The sequence below is a fragment of the Gorilla gorilla genome, chromosome 13 (assembly GCF_029281585.2).
Source record: "Gorilla gorilla gorilla isolate KB3781 chromosome 13, NHGRI_mGorGor1-v2.1_pri, whole genome shotgun sequence".
Lineage (NCBI taxonomy): Eukaryota > Metazoa > Chordata > Mammalia > Primates > Hominidae > Gorilla > Gorilla gorilla.
This window is the reverse complement of record NC_073237.2, coordinates 71,411,399-71,430,843: the sequence shown is the minus strand read 5'-3', so window position 1 is coordinate 71,430,843 and position 19,445 is coordinate 71,411,399. Positions and strand designations below refer to the sequence as shown.

Here is a 19,445-nt window from a genome sequence, read left to right as displayed (position 1 = left end):
AGTATTGTTAATAAAGTTTATCTTGGGGTGCTGAAATTATGAGATATGCAGTAGTTATTTATATTTTTAATTTCCTCTAAATAAACATGTTGCCTTTATAATAAGAAAAAATCAATGATGATTTGTTTCTTAATTTTAAAAATTAATAGCATATACTTTTATTGAGCTGGAATTTCTAACTATTTTTCAAACTGTCTTCTCCAAGAGGAGAAGCAGATTACACAGATATTCAGGCTCTTTGTCCAAACCTCAGTTTTATTTTGTTTATTAAAGTTCTACTTAATATTTCTTTTTTAAAAAACATGGTTCCACTGCTTTAAAAAAAAAAAACAGTTGGAAGTCATTAATGTGTTTCAAACAGTTCCTAAGAATTTACTGTATGCAAAATTCCGTGTTAAGTAAACTGAATTACATAGAAGTTGTGATTTTCTATTGTGTACACACACACACACACACTCATTTCCCTTTAATCACTACTCTTTTTTTCTTCCATGAGTAAACCTCAGTCCTATTTTGTTTTTGTCATTTCCTACTCACCTTAATTCTACATTTCAAAAGCCTAGAAACTAAGTGAGTAAGGAAAGAAATGTCTTCAGAGGATGAGAGAGGGCAAACACTACTATTCTACACGGTGTCATTCAGTATGTAGAAGTGGAGGGAGAAAACAGTCAACTGAAAAGTTTTGGGGTGATTAAGAGATGGATGGGGAAAAAAATAATAGGTTTTAAGAAGCTTCTTGATGTACTTTGAGAACTTCCATTTACAATTTGCTTGCAATCAATTACACTTTGTCAGATTACTGCTTCTTTGAATTTGCACTTGCTAGAGATTTGGCCTCGTGGTGCTCTGGTTATATACAGGTTCTAACTATAACAGGTGAAGGGAGCAACACAAAAAACAGATTTATTACATACAGCTTCCTAGAATGAAAGAAAATCTAAATGAACCTGGACAAAAAACTATCCTGGTCCTCAGCATGAATCTTAAATGGCAATAGTCACTGGTGAGATTTCTCTAAGCAGCATTTGTCATGCTTCTGAATCTATGATGGTAGCACCAATATACACTGAGCATGGGAGTTTTCTATTATAAAATTTGAAGTTTGCTACTCATATTCAATGTAAGTTCCAATGTTTCTTTTAGGATATTGATGTATACACTTTCTTTTAGGATATTGACATACACACATGAGTGTTCATGTATGTACAAATGCACAGACACACTTGGGCCAGGAGAGATGGAATTCATCTATGAGACCTGAGATGGCTCATTAAAGACAAGAACTGAACAAGCACAGAAATTGAATTTATTCTGGCTATAGCAATGGGGAGCACCCCAGATCCGAGGATCAGAGTGTCCCAGCAGGGTGGCTTTGTCTTATACCTTTATAGGTAGGTGTAGACAGTTATAAATGGGGTGGTTTACAGTCAAGATTGATTTTGCAATCAGGAGAAGTCTCAGTCAATCAGCTTAAAAGAAAATGTTTATCTCTGTCTAGCTAGTTACAGGAGGACAAAAAATTCATCTAATTATTCATAAGAAACAGCATGTGAAATTGGAGGGTGTGTATCTGGCCTTGTCACAGGTAAACAAGAGAGTCATCTGTGCATCTTATTTGTCATGAGAAAGAGTCAAGAGTGGACAAGAAGTCTTATCTAAGTCACATGGGAAGGTTGGTTGGTGACAAGCTGTTAACCAGAACAGAAAACTGTTACCGTTTTCAGAGCTCCGGTGAAATTCAACACTGTCTGCCACAGTGAACTATTGAGGAAAAGAATTGGACACCTGAGACTCTCACATTAAAAGCACAACTTCATGATATCACTAGTTTCTGAGGCTAGGTTGACTAATCATTTTAAGTAACACTCATCCGAGCTTAACACTTGTGCATTTTACCACTTGCAGAAGTTGGAAAAAACATTATCTAAAACTGTTTTCCCACTGCTTTGGATTAGAATAAATGTGATGAAAGCTGAGGGTATCTAACAGGCAAAAGAGCATATTACTGATGAAACTGTGTTATGAATGTCATGTTGTCACACAACAAAACAAAACAAACTTTTTAGTGAAGCAGCATGGTGCAGAGGAAGAAACACAGATGAAGTTGAAGTTGAAACTCCAGAACAGAGACCTCAGAAATAACACCACATATCTACAACCATCTGATCTTTGGCAAACCTGACAAAACCAAGCAATGGGGAAAGGATTCCCTGTTTAATAAATGGTGCTGGGAAACCTGGCTACACATATGCAGAAAACAGAAACTAGACCCCTTCCTTACACCTTATACAAAAATTAACTCAAGATGGATTAAAGGCTTACATGTAAAACCCAAACCATAAAAACCCTAGAAGAAACCTATGCAATACCATTCAGGACATAGGCATGGGCAAAGACTTCATGACTAAAACACCAAAAGCAATTGCAACAAAAGCCAAAATTGACAAATGGGATCTAATTAGACTAAAAAGCTTCTGCACAGCAAAAGAAACTATCATCAGAGTGAATAGGCAACCTACAGAATGGGAGAAAATTTTTGCAATCTACCCATCTGACAAAGGGCTAACATCCAGAATCTACAAGGAACTTAAATTCATAGGAAAAAAAACAACCTCATCAAAAAGTGGGCAAAGGATATGAACACACACTTCTCAAAAGAAGACATTTATGTGGCCAGGAAACATATGAAAAAAAAGCTCATCATCACTGGTCATTAGAGAAATGCAAATCAAAACAACAAGATACCATCTCACACCAGTTAGAGTGACGATCATTAAAAGGTCAGGAAACAACAGATGCTGGAAAGGATGTGGAAAAATAGGAACACTTTTACACTGTTGGTGGGAGGGTAAATTAGTTCAACCATTGTGGAAGAAAGTGTGGCAATTCCTCAAGGATCTAGAACCAGAAATACCATTTGACCCAGCAATCCCGTTACTGGGTATATACCCAAAGGATTATAAATCATTCTACTATAAAGACACATGCACACATATGTTTATTGTAGCACTATTTACAATAGCAAAGACTTGGAACTAACCCAAGTGCCCATCAACGATAGACTGGATACAGAAAATGTGACACATATACACCATGGAATACTATGCAGCCATAAAAAAAGAATGAGTTAATGTCCTTTGCAGGGACATGGATGAAGCTGAAAACCATCATTCTTAGCAAACTAACACAAGAACAGAAAACCAAACACCACATGTTCTCATTCATAAGTGGGAGTTGAACAATGAGAACACATGGACACAGGGAGGGGAACATCACACACTGGGGCCTGTCAGGAGGTAGGGGGCAAGGGAAGGGAGAGCATTAGGACAAATACCTAATGCATGTGGGGCTTAAAATCTAGATGACAAGTTGATAGGTGCAGCAAACCACCATGGCACATGTATACCTATGTAACAAACCTGCACATTCTGCACATGTATCCTAGAACTTAAAGTAAAATTTTTTTTAAAAAGTTGAAATCCAAGGTCCGTCATTTATTAGCAGTGTGACTTTGGTGATTTAACCTCTTTATGCTTAATCTGGAAAAGAGTGAGGCTTACTTGGAAAGAATTCCATGATTAGAGATCATGTATGGAAAGCCCTAGGTAAAGTCTACCTGGAATGTGGCAGGTACTCAGTGATGGAGCCCCACTTCCTTGGCAGGGCTGAGTTTTCCCACATTAAATTGGTGAGAGGTGTGTGTTTCATAAGTACGTGAGTCTATGTATATTAAGTCAAACTTTCTCCAGTGAGTATAATTAAAGATGTAAAATTTGGGAACTATCGCTGGTCATCTTCTGCCATTTGGAGAAAGCCAGTCTGGTCTGGGTATCACGAAGATACTCAGAGGAAAGTCAAAGAAGCATGAATCTGATACCCAGACTAAGAATCTTGAAAGTGTTCAAGTACCTGGTTCTACTTATCCCTCTCTCCAGCTTCGCTTGGCTATGCTGAAGGCTGAGTTTCTGCCACTTACATCCCACAATATATTAATACAGGCAGCAATTTTTTTTATTCTATTAATAGGCAAAATGCCATGAGTAAGACAGGGACAGTTGAAAATAAACATTCTCTTCCCAATATCATCTCCAAATTAATAACTTATTCACTAATTCTCTGTTTTACATTGTCTAACAGAAATCTAAGAATATTAAATACAGACAATAAATATTTTTTAAAAAGATGTCTTTTTCCACTTATTTGGCATTACTTCATTGGAATTCATCTTCAAAGAGTTAATTTTATCTCGACTTTAGTTCTAATCTTCCCAGTGGAGCATTCAATATAAGCTAATGATTTTGATGTACATCCAATTCAAGCTGCATAATATACTATTCTATATGCTGTTCCATCTGGGAAACACTTACAGATAAAGGAAATAATCTGATTATTTGCTTCATACAAATTGCTGCTCTGAAAATTAGTTTTTTAATGTAGAAAATAAGAGACTGTTTAATGCTTCTTATCAGGCTTAGCTTTTCAGATGTTCAAGGGACTTCGACTGAATATTGACAAGTAGCAAAACACTACAGTATATGCAGTAGAGAAATTTCAGACTGTACAAACAAAAATACATTTATTTTGCCAACCTGCATCCAGAGTTATTCTTAAGAGTTGTTTTCAGGGGCTTAGGAATCAAAAGAATCAGAGAAACAAGAGTGGGCACCTAACGCCTTCTAGGAAATAATAAATTCATTCTAATTATATATACTCTGGGTAGCAATAAACAGGTAAAAGCCAAACACACCTTCAGCAGCAATGTGCTTCATGGACAGAATGTATTATGAGCTAAACCCACTGTAAAAAATTATAGCCAACAACAACCACAAAACTGCAGATTTGTATCATTGTATCCCCTCTTATGCAGAATAAAATGCTCCTGAAATGAAAATGCTTCTGTCAATGGTGGTGCTTGGTGTTAAGAGTTTAAAGTTATCTGGGTTTGTACTTTTGGTTACCTTTTTAAAAAGATTTAACTAAAGCGTTTTACAAACTTTAGAAAAATTATCAGAATATCAATCTATTTTGTAGGTAAAATAAAACACGTAAAACCAACACACATTACCTTCTTTGTCCAAAAGTAGTTACTGCTTTTTTTCCTAACCAGAAGAAATCAAGCACAGGCATACTGTATTAGCCAGGGTTCTCCAGAGAAACAGAACCAACGAGAGAGAGAGAGAGATTTATTTTAAGGAATTGACTCACACGATTGTGGAGGCTGGTAAGTCCAAAATCACAGGATGGGCCAGTGGAACAGGAGACCCAGGGAGAGCAAAGGTTCAGCTCAAAGGTCATCAGGCTGGAAGAGCTGATGCTGCAGATGAAGTCTGAAGGCAGTCGGCTGGAGAATTCTGTTACTAATGGGAGAGTCAATCTTTTTGTTCTACTCAGGCTTTCAACTGATTGGATGAAGCCCACCAATAAAATGGAGGGCAATGTGCTTTACTTAACTCCACCAATTTAAATGTTAATCTCACCCAATAACACCCTCACAGAAACACCCACAATAATGGTTGACTCATAAAATTTACCATCACATATATATATACGATCACAAAGTCATGCTTCCCCCTACCTACCTAGAAGCCACCTGCACAGTTCCCATTTACTACCAAGACTTCCTGCAGCATCTTTTATTTGAGGTTATCCTCTGACCGCACAAAGGGGGAAAGACACAGGCCGAAAGTACCAGGAAGTGAATGCTTCCAGACTGCCCTTAACTAATAAGGGGTGCAATTTGGTGGATAACCTAAAATTCCTCATCTTTGAGAGTGACAATCAAAGACTCAGTCCACCCCATCTCTAAGGAGAGGATCCCTTCTCTGTCTCATTTCTCTACCCCCTTGCAGTGCCTTCTAGGATCACCTGCCAAAGAAACAGCCTGTACCTAAATTCTTGTTTCAGCATCCTGCTTTTGGGGAACCTGAACAAAGATAATATCCAAGCTGGTTGTTCTTACTCCACATTGCTTCCCTCCCTTCCTATTATCTACTTCTTGATTTCAGGCTCCAATTCATACAAACAGAGCTTATGTCTACAATTTATTATTTTTTTAAAGTTGATCTCTATTTGTACTGAAAAGAGAGAACCAGGAATAAGGGACTACCCCTTTTTCTATCCAAGGACTTCACTTTCAGCAGTGCATCCACAAAACACACACACAAATTTGGCAGTCCCAGTATAAAATAACAAGTAGACTCTTCCCATCAATATATAAAGACTACCCAATTGTATCTGTAAAGCTGAATAAAGGCATTCCTAGACAGAAATGCTCAATTGATATTTATGAAAAACAGGTACATGAATAAATGAATAAATAACATTCAGGCCAGGCACGGTGGCTCACACCTGTAATCCCAACACCTTGGGGAAGCCAAGATGGGCAGATCACCTGAGGTCAGGAGTTCAAGACCAGCCTGACCAACATGGTAAAACCACGTTACTACCAAAAATACAAAATTAGCCAGGTGTAGTGGTGTATGCCTGTAGTACCAGCTACTCGTGAGGCGGTGGCAAGAGAATAGCTGGAACCCGAGAGGCAAAGGTTGCAGTGAGCCAAGATCAAGGCATTGCACTCCAGCCTGGGTGACAAGAGCAAAACTCTGTCTCAAAAAATAAATAAACAAATAGATAACTTTTGGTTGTAGAATTGAACACAGGGGTCACAGAAGCAAGGGCTCCCCCTGATAAAAATGGAAAATGCCATCTTACCAAGCATAAGATCCAAGTGGAAGTGCCTAGTTTCAGCTCCATCACTGTCAAAGTAAAAACCCACAGAAAGTCACGTTACTGCTGTGCCTTAAATTGAATCAAGAGTGTCAGACATTCCAGCATTAAGAGCTTTGGTCTGCAAGTCAGAACAGCTGGATGGGAAATCAAACTCACCAGTACTTGACACTTGACATTTCTAAAGTCCAATCTTTATTGGAGTAAATGCAGGAATGATACTTATGGTTACCAGATTATTATCTGAAGGCAATAGGAACTTGGCCTTGAAAATGTGGCTAAATGGGGAGGAGCCAAGATGGCCAAATAGGAACAGCTCCGGTCTACAGCTCCCAGCGTGAGCAACACAGAAGATGGGTGATTTCTGCATTTCCATCTGAGGTACCGGGTTCATCTCACTAGGGAGTGCCAGACAGTGGGCGCAGGTCAGTGGGTGCATGCACCGTGCACGAGCCGAAGCAGGGCGAGGCATTGCCTCACTGGGGAAGCACAAGCGGTCAGGGAGTTCCCTTTCCTAGTCAAAGAAAGGGGTGACAGAGGGCACCTGGAAAATCGGGCCACTCCCACTCGAATACTGCGCTTTTCTGACGGGCTTAAAAAACAGCACGTCAGGAGATTATACACCGCACATGCCTCGGAGGGTCCTACCCCACGGAGTCTGGCTGATTGCTAGCACAGCAGTCTGAGATCAAACTGCAAGGTGGCAGCGAGGCTGGGGGAGGGGCACCCGCCATTGCCCAGGCTTGCTTAGGTAAACAAAGCAGCCAGGAAGCTCCAACTGGGTGGAGCTCACCACAGCTCAAGGAGGCCTGCCTGCCTCTGTAGGCTCCACCTCTGCGGGCAGGGCACAGACAAACAAAAAGACAGCAGTAACCTCTGCAGACTTAAATGTCGCTGTCTGACAGCTTTGAAGAGAGCAGTGGTTCTCCCAGCACGCAGCTGGAGATGTGAGAACGGGCAGACTGCCTCCTCAAGTGGGTCCCTGAGCCCTGACGCCCGAGCAGCCTAACTGGGAGGCACCCCCCAGCAGGGGCAGACTGACACCTCACACGGCAGGGTATTCCAACAGACCTGCAGCTGAGGGTCCTGTCTGTTAGAAGGAAAACTAACAAACAGAAAGGACATCCACACCAAAAACCCATCTGTACATCACCATCATCAAAGACCAAAAGTAGATAATACCACAAAGATGGGGAAAAAACAGAGCAGAAAAACTGGAAACTCTAAAACGCAGAGCGCCTCTCCTCCTCCAAAGGAACGCAGTTCCTCACCAGCAACGGAACAAAGCTGGACGGAGAATGACTTTGACGAGCTGAGAGAGGAAGGCTTCAGACAATCAAATTACTCCGAGCTACGGGAGGACATTCAAACCAAAGGCAAAGAAGTTGAAAACTTCGAAAAAAATTTAGAAGAATGTATAACTAGAATAACCAATACAGAGAAGTGCTTAAAGGAGCTGATGGAGCTGAAAACCAAGGCTTGAGAACTACGTGAAGAATGCAGAAGCCTCAGGAGCCGATGTGATCAACTGGAAGAAAGGGTATCAGTGATGGAAGATGAAATGAATGAAATGAAGCGAGAAGGGAAGTTTAGAGAAAAAAGAATAAAAAGAAACGAGCAAAGCCTCCAAGAAATGTTGGACTATGTGAAAAGACCAAATCTACGTCTGATTGGTGTACCTGAAAGTGACGGGGAGAATGGAACCAAGTTGGAAAACACTCTGCAGGATATTATGCAGGAGAACTTCCCCAATCTAGCAAGGCAGGCCAACATTCAGATTCAGGAAATACAGAGAACGCCACAAAGATACTCCTCGAGAAGAGCAACTCCAAGACACATGATTGTCAGATTCACCAAAGTTGAAGTGAAGGAAAAAATGTTAAGGGCAGCCAGAGAGAAAGGTCGGGTTACCCTCAAAGGGAAGCCCATCAGACTAACAGCAGATCTCTGGGCAGAAACTCTACAAGCCAGAAGAGAGTGGGGCCCAATATTCAACATTCTTAAAGAAAAGAATTTTCAACCCAGAATTTCATATCCAGCCAAACTAAGCTTCATAAGTGAAGGAGAAATAAAATACTTTACAGACAAACAAATGTTGAGAGATTTTATCACCACCAGGCCTGCCCTAAAAGAGCTCCTGAAGGAAGTGCTAAATATGGAAAGGAACAACCAGTACCAGCCGCTGCAAAATCATGCCAAAATGTAAAGACCATCGAGATGAGGAAGAAACTGCATCAACTAACGAGCAAAATAACCAGCTAACATCATAATGACAGGATCAAATTCACACATAACAATATTAATTTTAAATGTAAATGGACTAAATCCTCCAATTAAAAGACACAGACTGGCAAATTGGATAAAGAGTCAAGACCCATCAGTGTGCTGTATTCAGGAAACCCATCTCACGTGCAGAGACACACATAGGCTTAACATAAAAGGATGGAGGAAGATCTACCAAGCAAATGGAAAACAAAAAAAGGCAGGGGTTGCAATCCTAGTCTCTGATAAAACAGACTTTAAACCAACAAAGATCAAAAGAGACAAAGAAGGCCATTACATAATGGTAAAGGGATAAATTCAACAAGAAGAGCTAACTATCCCAAATATATATGCACCCAATACAGGAGCACCCAGATTCATAAAGCAAGTCTTGAGTGACCTACAAAGAGACTTAGACTTCCACACATTAATAATGGGAGACTTTAACACCCCACTGTCAACATTAGACAGATCAACGAGACAGAAAGTTAACAAGGATACCCAGGAATTGAACTCAGCTCTGCACCAAGCAGACCTAATAGACATCTACAGAACTCTCCACCCCAAATCAACAGAGTATACATTTTTTTCAGCACCACACCACACCTATTCCAAAACTGACCACATACTTGGAAGTAAAGCTCTCCTCAGCAAATGTAAAAGATCAGAAATTATAACAAACTATCTCTCAGACCACAGTGCAATCAAACTAGAACTCAGGATTAAGAATCTCACTCAAAACCGCTCAACTACATGGAAATGGAACAACCTGCTCCTGAACGACTACTGGGTACATAATGAAATGAAGGCAGAAATAAAGATATTCTTTGAAACCAACGAGAACAAAGACACAACATACCAGAATCTCTGGGACGCATTCAAAGCAGCGTGTAGAGGGAAATTTATAGCACTAAATGCCCACAAGAGAAAGCAGGAAAGATCCAAAATTGACACCCTAACATCACAATTAAAGGAACTAGAAAAACAAGAGCAAACACATTCAAAAGCTAGCAGAAGGCAAGAAATAACTAAAATCAGAGCAGAACTGAAGGAAATAGGGACACAAAAAACCCTTCAAAAAATTAATGAATCCAGGAGCTGGTTTTTTGAAAGGATCAACAAAATTGATAGACCGCTAGCAAGACTAATAAAGAAAAAAAGAGAGAAGAATCAAATAGACGCAATAAAAAATCATAAAGGAGATATCACCACCGATCCCACAGAAATACAAATTACCATCAGAGAATACTACAAACACCTCTACGCAAATAAACTAGAAAATCTAGAAGAAATGGATAAATTTCTGGACACATACACTCTCCCAAGACTAAACCAGGAAGAAGTTGAATCTCTGAATAGACCAATAACAGGATCTGAAATTGTGGCAATAATCAATAGCTTACCAACCAAAAAGAGTCCAGGACCAGATGGATTCACAGCCGAATTCTACCAGAGGTACAAGGAGGAAATGGTACCATTCCTTCTGAAACTATTCCAGTCAATACAAAAAGAGGGAATCCTCCCTAACTCATTTTATGAGGCCAGCATCATCCTGATACCAAAGCTGGGCAGAGAAACAACCAAAAAAGAGAATTTTAGACCGATATCCTTGATGAACATTGATGCAAAAATCCTCAATAAAATACTGGCAAACCGAATCCAGCAGCACATCAAAAAGCTTATCCACCATGATCAAGGGGGCTTCATCCCTGGGATGCAAGGCTGGTTCAATATACACAGATCAATAAATGTAATCCAGCATATAAACAGAACCAAAGACAAAAACCACATGATTATCTCAATAGATGCAGAAAAGGCCTTTGACAAAATTCAACAACCCTTCATGCTAAAAACTCTCAATAAATTAGGTATTGATGTGAAGTATTTCAAAATAATAAGAGCTATCTATGACAAACCCACAGCCAATATCATACTGAATGGGCAAAAACTGGAAGCATTCCCTTTGAAAACTGGCACAAGACAGGGATGCCCTCTCTCACCACTCCTATTCAATATAGTGTTGGAAGTTCTGGCCAGGGCAATTAGGCAGGAGAAGGAAATAAAGGGTATTCAATTAGGAAAAGAGGAAGTCAAATTGTCCCTGTTTGCAGACGACATGATTGTATATCTAGAAAACCCCATTGTCTCAGCCCAAAATCTCCTTAAGCTGATAAGCAACTTCAGCAAAGTCTCAGGATACAAAATCAACGTACAAAAATCACAAGCATTCTTATACACCAACAACAGACAAACAGAGAGCCAAATCATGAGTGAACTCCCATTCACAGTTGCTTCAAAGAGAATAAAATACCTAGGAATCCAACTTACAAGGGATGTGAAGGACCTCTTCAAGGAGAACTACAAACCACTGCTCAAGGAAATAAAAGAGGATACAAACAAATGGAAGAACATTCCATGCTCATGGGTAGGAAGAATCAATATCGTGAAAATGGCCATACTGCCCAAGGTAATTTCTAGATTCAATGCCATCCCCATCAAGCTATCAATGACTTTCTTCAGAGAATTGGAAAAAACTACTTTAAAGCTCATATGCGACCAAAAAAGAGCCCGCATCGCCAAGTCATTCCTAAGCCAAAAGAACAAAGCTGGAGGCATCACACTACCTGACTTCAAACTATACTACAAGGCTACAGTAAACAAAACAGCATGGTACTGGTACCAAAACAGAGATATAGATCAATGGAACAGAACAGAGCCCTCAGAAATAACACCGCATATCTATAACTATCTGATCTTTGACAAACCTGAGAAAAACAAGCAATGGGGAAAGGATTCCCTATTTAATAAATGGTGCTGGGAAAACTGGCTAGCCATATGTAGAAAGCTGAAACTGGATCCCTTCCTTACACCTTATACAAAAATCAATTCAAGATGGATTAAAGACTTAAACGTTAGACCTAAAACCATAAAAACCCTAGAAGAAAACCTAGGCATTACCATTCAGGACATAGGCATGGGCAAGGACTTCATGTCTAAAACACCAAAAGCAATGGCAACAAAAGACAAAATTGACAAATGGGATCTAATTAAACTAAAGAGCTTCTGCACAGCAAAAGAAACTACCATCAGAGTGAACAGGCAACCTACAAAATGGGAGAAAATTTTCGCAACCTACTCATCTGACAAAGGGCTAATATCCAGAATCTACAATGAACTCAAACAAATTTACAAGAAAAAAACAAACAACCCCATCAAAAAGTGGGTGAAGGACATGAACAGACACTTCTCAAAAGAAGACATTTATGCAGCCAAAAAACACATGAGAAAATGCTCACTATCACTGGCCATCAGAGAAATGCAAATCAAAATCACAATGAGATACCATCTCACACCAGTTAGAATGGCAATCATTAAAAAGTCAGGAAACAACAGGTGCTGGAGAGGATGTGGAGAAATAGGAACACTTTTACACTGTTGGTGGGACTGTAAACTAGTTCAACCATTGTGGAAGTCAGTGTGGCGATTCCTCAGGGATCTAGAACTAGAAATACCATTTGACCCAGCCATCCCATTACTGGTTATATACCCAAAGGACTATAAATCATGCTGCTATAAAGACACATGCACACGTATGTTTATTGCAGCATTATTCACAATAGCAAAGACTTGGAACCAACCCAAATGTCCAACAATGATAGACTGGATTAAGAAAATGTGGCATATATACACCATAGAATACTATGCAGCCATAAAAATGGATGAGTTCATGTCCTTTGTAGGGACATGGATGAAATTGGAAATCATCATTCTCAGTAAACTGTCACAAGAACAAAAAACCAGACACCACATATTCTCACTCATAGGTGGGAAGTGAACAATGAGAACACATGGACACAGGAAGGGGAACATCACACTCTGGGGACTGTTGTGGGGTGGGGGAAGGGGGGATGGATAGCATTGGGAGATATACCTAATGCTAGATGACCAGTTAGTGGGTGCAGCGCAGCAGCATGGCACATGTATACATATGTAACTAACATGCACATTGTGCACATGTACCCTAAAACTTAAAGTATAATCATAATAAATAAATAAATTTAAAAAAAAAAAGAAAAAGAAAATGTGGCTAACTAGGTTCCATACTCAATGTAATTATCTAAGAGGGGCTCAAAAACCTAAGGGCTTTCAGCTATCTTTGCTTCCCTTCTTTAAGGAAAGAAGATGATCCAAAACTATGGTCTAGGCACTTTTTTTTTTTTAGTATTAGAAAACTTGGTCAAAATGAACTCTTAGGTGGAAATTCAATTTATATACTGTCTTAATTTATTCAGTCAACAAATATTTATTGTGCACCATTGTTCAAAGTACTGGGGATACAGCTGTGAACACAATGGACAAAAAGCCCAGACCTCATGGAACGTACCCTTTAGAAGAAGAGGTGATCTGGTTGAAGGGTCTATGTAAGCTGGCAAAGGCAAGGAGTAGAGCCCCTGGAGCTCTTTAGTATCCATAAGAACTACCTGGAACACTTGTGGAAGTGCAGGTCCCTACCCTCCCTGCCCCCAGTCCCTCCAGACTCTGATTCTGTAGGTCTCCAGGAAGGAAATTTGGATTTTTAACAAGTACTCTAAAGTATTTGATGTAGGTGATACAGACCACACTGGAGAAGCACGGCCCTAGAGTTTCCCAAGCCACAGTTTACAAACTACGTGCCTAGATTATTTCTCTAGGGATTGGCCTTTCCGTCCTCTTTCTCAGGCAGTCATCAAGAAGCATGTGATGGATGTCCCCATTGAACTAGGACCTGAGAAATGCATGAAGTTTCATTAGAGGTATTTTTTTTGTGCCAAAATCAGAGTCAAATAAAAACAAATTACTAAAACTCCAAAATTATCTTAGATTCCAAAAATACCCTTAACAGTAAACAGATGAAGACCTGTGAGCTGCTCTTGAACCAAGTTCCTAGAGTGCTTGGCATATATCTCAGCACACCAACTTAGCCTAAGTATCACAAGGATCTACTTCTGCCACTCTTTCCTGTTCTCAAGTAGTTGTTCATGAAAGGTGAGCACTGTGATTCATCTGAGTCTCTGTGTCCCTTTGTGCCACCACAGTATTTGTCATATGGTAGACAATATATGCTTGTGAAATCCTTGAATAAATGAGATAATGAATGAACAAGTGAATTAACAAATAAATAAGCCAACCTCCCCTGTATTAGCTTGCAAATGAAAGGATCTCTCTTTCTACATGATGTCCAGCTTCCTAAGTCGCTGATTTTAATGTTGAAAGAAGGCCAGAATGAAAAGGAAATCAGCCACTAATTGCTGCCTCCAAAAATTGACCCCCTGAAAAATTACAGAATGCTCTTCGCTACATGGCTTCATGGTTTGTAAGTCCTGGAATTGGCTACATTTCAAATCATGTCTGTAAAAATACATCTACCAAAAAGAAAGCTTGTTGTTTGGCAGTTTATAAGAGTTTCCTGGTCCTTTAACACCAGAGTTACATAAAGTTTCCACAGCATACCCTATTTCCATTGCAAAAACTTTTAACCTTTAAGTTAATCCCTCCCCAAATTTGATGGTGATGATTGATGAAAATGACAGCAAAAGCCTCCAACTGTTTATTTAGGCATCACTGCCCTCTGCTGGATAAAATTAGAAGTTTCCACGTAAGTGTACTTAGTTTTCCAGAATCTCTGGATATAAAAGGACTTTTAAAGTTATTCTTACCTAGTCAAATCCAGGGCTAAAACTAAGGATCAGTATTTGATTTTCTCCTTTTGCCTAAGGCTCCAATATGATTCAACACAACATTGTTACTGATCCTGTCTTTATCCAAAATTGTGATGTTTTGTTCATTGGGAACTTTTTTGCGTTAAATTTTATTTTTTAATATCGCATTAAAATATTGTTTATCTTGATCACTGAATCTTTTGAGGCTCCCTTAAATTTTGTCCCTATAGCAAGTGCCTCACTTGCCTTACCCTAATCCCAGCACTGGTCAAACTAGCCCTAAACTACTTTCTCCAGGAAGTTGACAGCCACATTTGAACACTTCAGGAACATCTTCCTTGACCTCTCTCACTAGGTCTAGGCTCCCTAAACTAGGGTCCTGCAGAACCATGTATCTCTCCTTGCATAATTGCTGAATAAATATCCGACTCCACTCTAGACTGAGCTCCATGAAAACAGGAGACTTGTCTGGAATTTTTTCTAAGCATAGGATTTTCAGTACCAGTAGTTAGAGAATAAATATAAGTTGAATGAAAGAATTACCAAATACCAGTGAAAGAAGGAAAATCTTCCTTCTGTTAGAGCAAAGTAATAATAACAGCAAAAACAACTGCTATTTCCTGATCACTTACTGCATGGCGGACTTTGTGCTAAGTAACATATGGTCTCATTTAATCCACACAACAGTCTTGCATGGCATGGACCATTAATACCCACATTTCAGCAGAGGAAGAATCTAAGGCTTAGAGAAATGCAGAAACCAGAAGCATTTCTTTCTGTAGAAAGAAATGTAGAAACATTGGTTCTAGAACTTTCCCTTCATAACACTTTTACATATCACACAAAAATAATTCCATCAAACAAGACTATAAGAGACAATAACTAAAAAAAGAGAAAAATAGGAATTCCAAATCCCACCCAAAAAGGATTATATGCCTGTTATGTGAAAGGCTCTAGACTAAGATCTTCAGGGAATGAAAAGGAAAAGCACAGCAAATTTCTCTCTGGGATCATCAGTTTAGGAAAATATAGAATATTTTAAAAATTAACTCTGCAAATACTAAAGTAAAAATATAAGGTCTAGTAGGGTCAATGTCATAAGAGAAGGAATAAATGTGACAGAAAGATTATAATCTGGTTGGGGGGATCAAGAATCCCTTCATAGGAGGTGGCAGCATGTCAGCCAAGCTCTGAAGGAGAGAAGAAATATTAACAGGTAGAATTGAGGATAGGAGGAGGGAGAACAATTGAGAAAGAGGCAACAGTCCAAGGTAAACCACCTTTACAAAAATCGTAACAGCAGGAATGATGACAGTGAGAGAGATCTGGTCTAACCAACTCTATCTTGCCTTTAATGTCCTAACTGCCCATGGTCATGCCTGAGTGTGGGCCAAGATAATTTAGGGAGAAATTTAGTTTATAGCTTAATTGATAATAGCCCGTCCCCAAAACTACCACCTCTGTAAAACTAACTAAAGGTCACCAGGTTAGGAGGATGAGAGGGGCCTCAATTCATAGTTAAATGACTACCAGCCATTATTCTGGAAGACATAAGATTTGCAACTTCCCCAAGTACTCCTGTAAATAGCATCACTATTGTAGAATCTGAGATTGGCCTTTTGAGATGTCTTTTCAGACTTTTGCATTTCTGATGATGGGATGGTCATACGGGGCCCAGCGACTCCTCTGTGGCCCCCACCCAGAAGCAGACTCAGTGCTGGAGGACGGTTTTCCACACCCCTATGATTGCATTCCCAACCAATCAGCAGCACCCATACCCTAGCCCCTGCCCACCAAACTATGGTTGAAAAATCCTAGCCTCCAAATTTTCAGGGAGGCTGATTTTAGTAATAATCAAACACCAGTCTGCCGTTTAGCGGGCTCTGCACATATTAAACTCTTTCTTTATTACAATTCCCCTGTCTTGATAAATCGGCTCTATCTTAGCAGTGGGCAAGAAGAACACACTGAGTGGTTACACAAGCACAAGGAAAGAGGCAGGAGCGCGCGCACGCGTGTGTGTGTGTGTGTGTACAGGAATGTTGCAGTTTGTCTGCAACACAAGGCACACATAGAAAGTAAAGGGACATGGGGCAGGAATGCAGACTGGAACATAGCACCAAGGCACCCCCATGCCAGGCCAAAGGACCCTTACATAAGTATTTCCTACTAGAAAGAAAGAACATTCCTGAGCAGGGAAATGCTGTGAAGCTCAAACCCTCCTCCCCCACCAAAATCCATTGCCTTGGGCTGCTGGTAGTTCCCCTGGCTAATAAGGATACCTCATCCAAGCTATTTCCACTTCCAGGCTTTGTCACCTGCTGAGGCCAGAAAGGCAGTGAAAGGGTCTGGAAGCATTGGTGGCCTAGGGAGGGTGGCCCCTGGTGGCCACTCAGCTAACCAACATGGTGGCAGAGGCAGCAGCGGAGGCCCCACTGCGCTACGTGGGTCTGGGTTGGAATAACAGAGTAAATGGTGGGCAGCAACTTAGCACTGGCATTATTGGTGAGGCTGGGACACAGGCTCTCCAAGTCCTGCTGTGGAGGAGGTGCTGGCATCTACATGCACACCGTTGCTAACAGTAAAATCCTTGGAAGACCTTGATGTAGTTCTGTGTTCAATCACGGCTCAGAAAGGAGCACTATTTAGTCAGTGAAAACCACAAAAACATTTTTTCTAAAATCAATAAACAAGTTAGAAATTATTAGAATAATTTGGTGAGTGATATGCACCAGAATTAGTTATATCATTTGTTTTGTGACATACAGTTTAGTTTAGTTAGAGAATAAGAAACCCATTTCTGATTTTCTTTTTTTTTTTTTAACACTTCACAAACTTGTGTGTCATCCTTGTACAGGGACTGTGCTAATGTTCTCTGTACCATTCCAGTTTTGGTATGTGTGCCACCAAAGCGAGCACTGTCATTTTCTTATTCACTTATTTATCTATGCAGCCATAGCAGTTGTTGGATGTTTTAAATACCTCTCAGGTTTGCAGTCATTCATTCACATAGAGATAGAAAGCTGTCATGACGGCCTGGCAGCAAATGAGGGGACATGAAGACGTCCCTCCTACACAGTGGCTGAGCTGATCTCCCTGCACCCAAGACCATTCCCACCCACCCTGCAGAGCTCTGTCCTATGACATCACCTGCTGACTCCCCTAAAATAGCACACTGACATAATGTAGATGTGGTTTACTTTTTCCTTCAGAGGTGGAGGACACTGTTACCAGAACAGAACGGGTTTATTGCCTGATTAACTGGCCTGAATGGTGGGTGAGATGTATTCATCCATTTCTAATTAGTGAAAGCTGGCTTTGTGCCAAGCTCTGTGCTAGACTCTGGGACACAGTAAGAAGAAATGAGTTAAGCAAAGGAGCCTCTGGAGGAAGGACACCCGCTCAGCCTTAGAGGGTAGGAAAAGCTTCTGGGAGAAAGTGGTGTTGACAACGCTGGGACCTGAGAGTTGAGGAAACATTAGCCAGGCTCTTCAGATGCTGGGGAGGAGACAGGGAAAAAGAAAGAAGAGGAGGGAGGGAGAAGGAGCAGAACACAATTGCAGGAAAAAAACAGTAAGTTCTTAAAGACTTGCAAGAGAAAAAATATAGTTCCTTGGGGAAAGTGGATGCTTCTTAAGCCTGGAGCACTGAGTACAAGGTGGGTGCTATAGTTTGGATGTTTGTTTGTCCCCTCTAAGCCTTATGTTGAAATTTAATCCCCCGTGTGGCCATACGGGGAGGTGGGGCCTAATGGAAGATGTCTGGGTCATGGAGATGGATCCTGCGTGAATACATTAATGCCCTCCATGGGGGGTGAGGGTGAGTGAGTTCTCACTCTATTAATTCCCTCAAACATTGGTTGTTAAAAAGAGCTGGCACCTCCCACTTCTCTTGCTTGTCCCCTCTCTCAGCATGTGATATCTGCACACACCGACTCCCCTTCCCCTTACACCATAAGTGGAAGCAGCCTGTGGCCTTCACCCAATGCAGACGCCCAATCTTGAACTTTCCAGTCATTGGAATCATAAGCCAAATGATCCTTTTTTCTTTATCAACAGCCCAGCTTCAGGTATTCATTTACAGCAACACAAAACAGACTAAGACAGTGGGGAGCTGTCAGAGGTAAGACTGGGGTGACAAGCAAGGCCCAGGTCACAGAGGTCTTCATAAGCCACATGAACAGGACTGGGCTTTATTGTGAGAGTAATGGGAGGTCATTGAAAAGATTTAAGAGAAGGGTAATGTGATCAGATTTGCATTTGAGACAGGGTACCCTAGCTGCAGTGTAGGGACTAGGTGGGAGAGGGCTAGACTGGAAGCAGGGAAACAGTAAGGATTCTTGCTGTGGTAAATCAGGTGAAAGAAAGATGATGGTGTCAGAACTTAACTAATGACCACGGGGTTGAGAGAAGTGGGCATTTCACACACTATTTATTACAAAGAATTAAAGACCTTGGTGACTGATGGATGGTTTTAAGAACTGAAACTTTGTGTCCCTCTCAACTCCCGATAAAATTTATATTTTGAAACCCTAACTTCTATGTGGCTATATTTGGAGCTAGGGCCTCTAAAGAAGCAATTAAGGTTACATGAGGCCATAGGTATGGGGCCCTGATCCAATAGGATGTGTCCTTCCTTATAAGAAGAGAAACCAGAGAACTTGCTCTCTCTCTCTCTCTCTCTCTGCCCGCCATGTAAGGACACATTAAAAAGGTGGCCATCTGTAAACCAGGAAAAAAGCCCTCAGCAAAAACTAAA

The 19,445-nt window shown here is 40.5% G+C and overlaps 1 non-coding gene across 1 annotated transcript; it reads right to left on the bottom strand.

Annotated features, from left to right (window-relative positions):
- Positions 1 to 17,499: 17,499 nt before the first annotated feature.
- LOC115935872 (U6 spliceosomal RNA) lies at positions 17,500 to 17,606 on the bottom strand. Its single transcript, XR_004071469.2, has one exon. It is a non-coding gene; the product is annotated as a U6 spliceosomal RNA (small nuclear RNA).
- Positions 17,607 to 19,445: the final 1,839 nt, after the last annotated feature.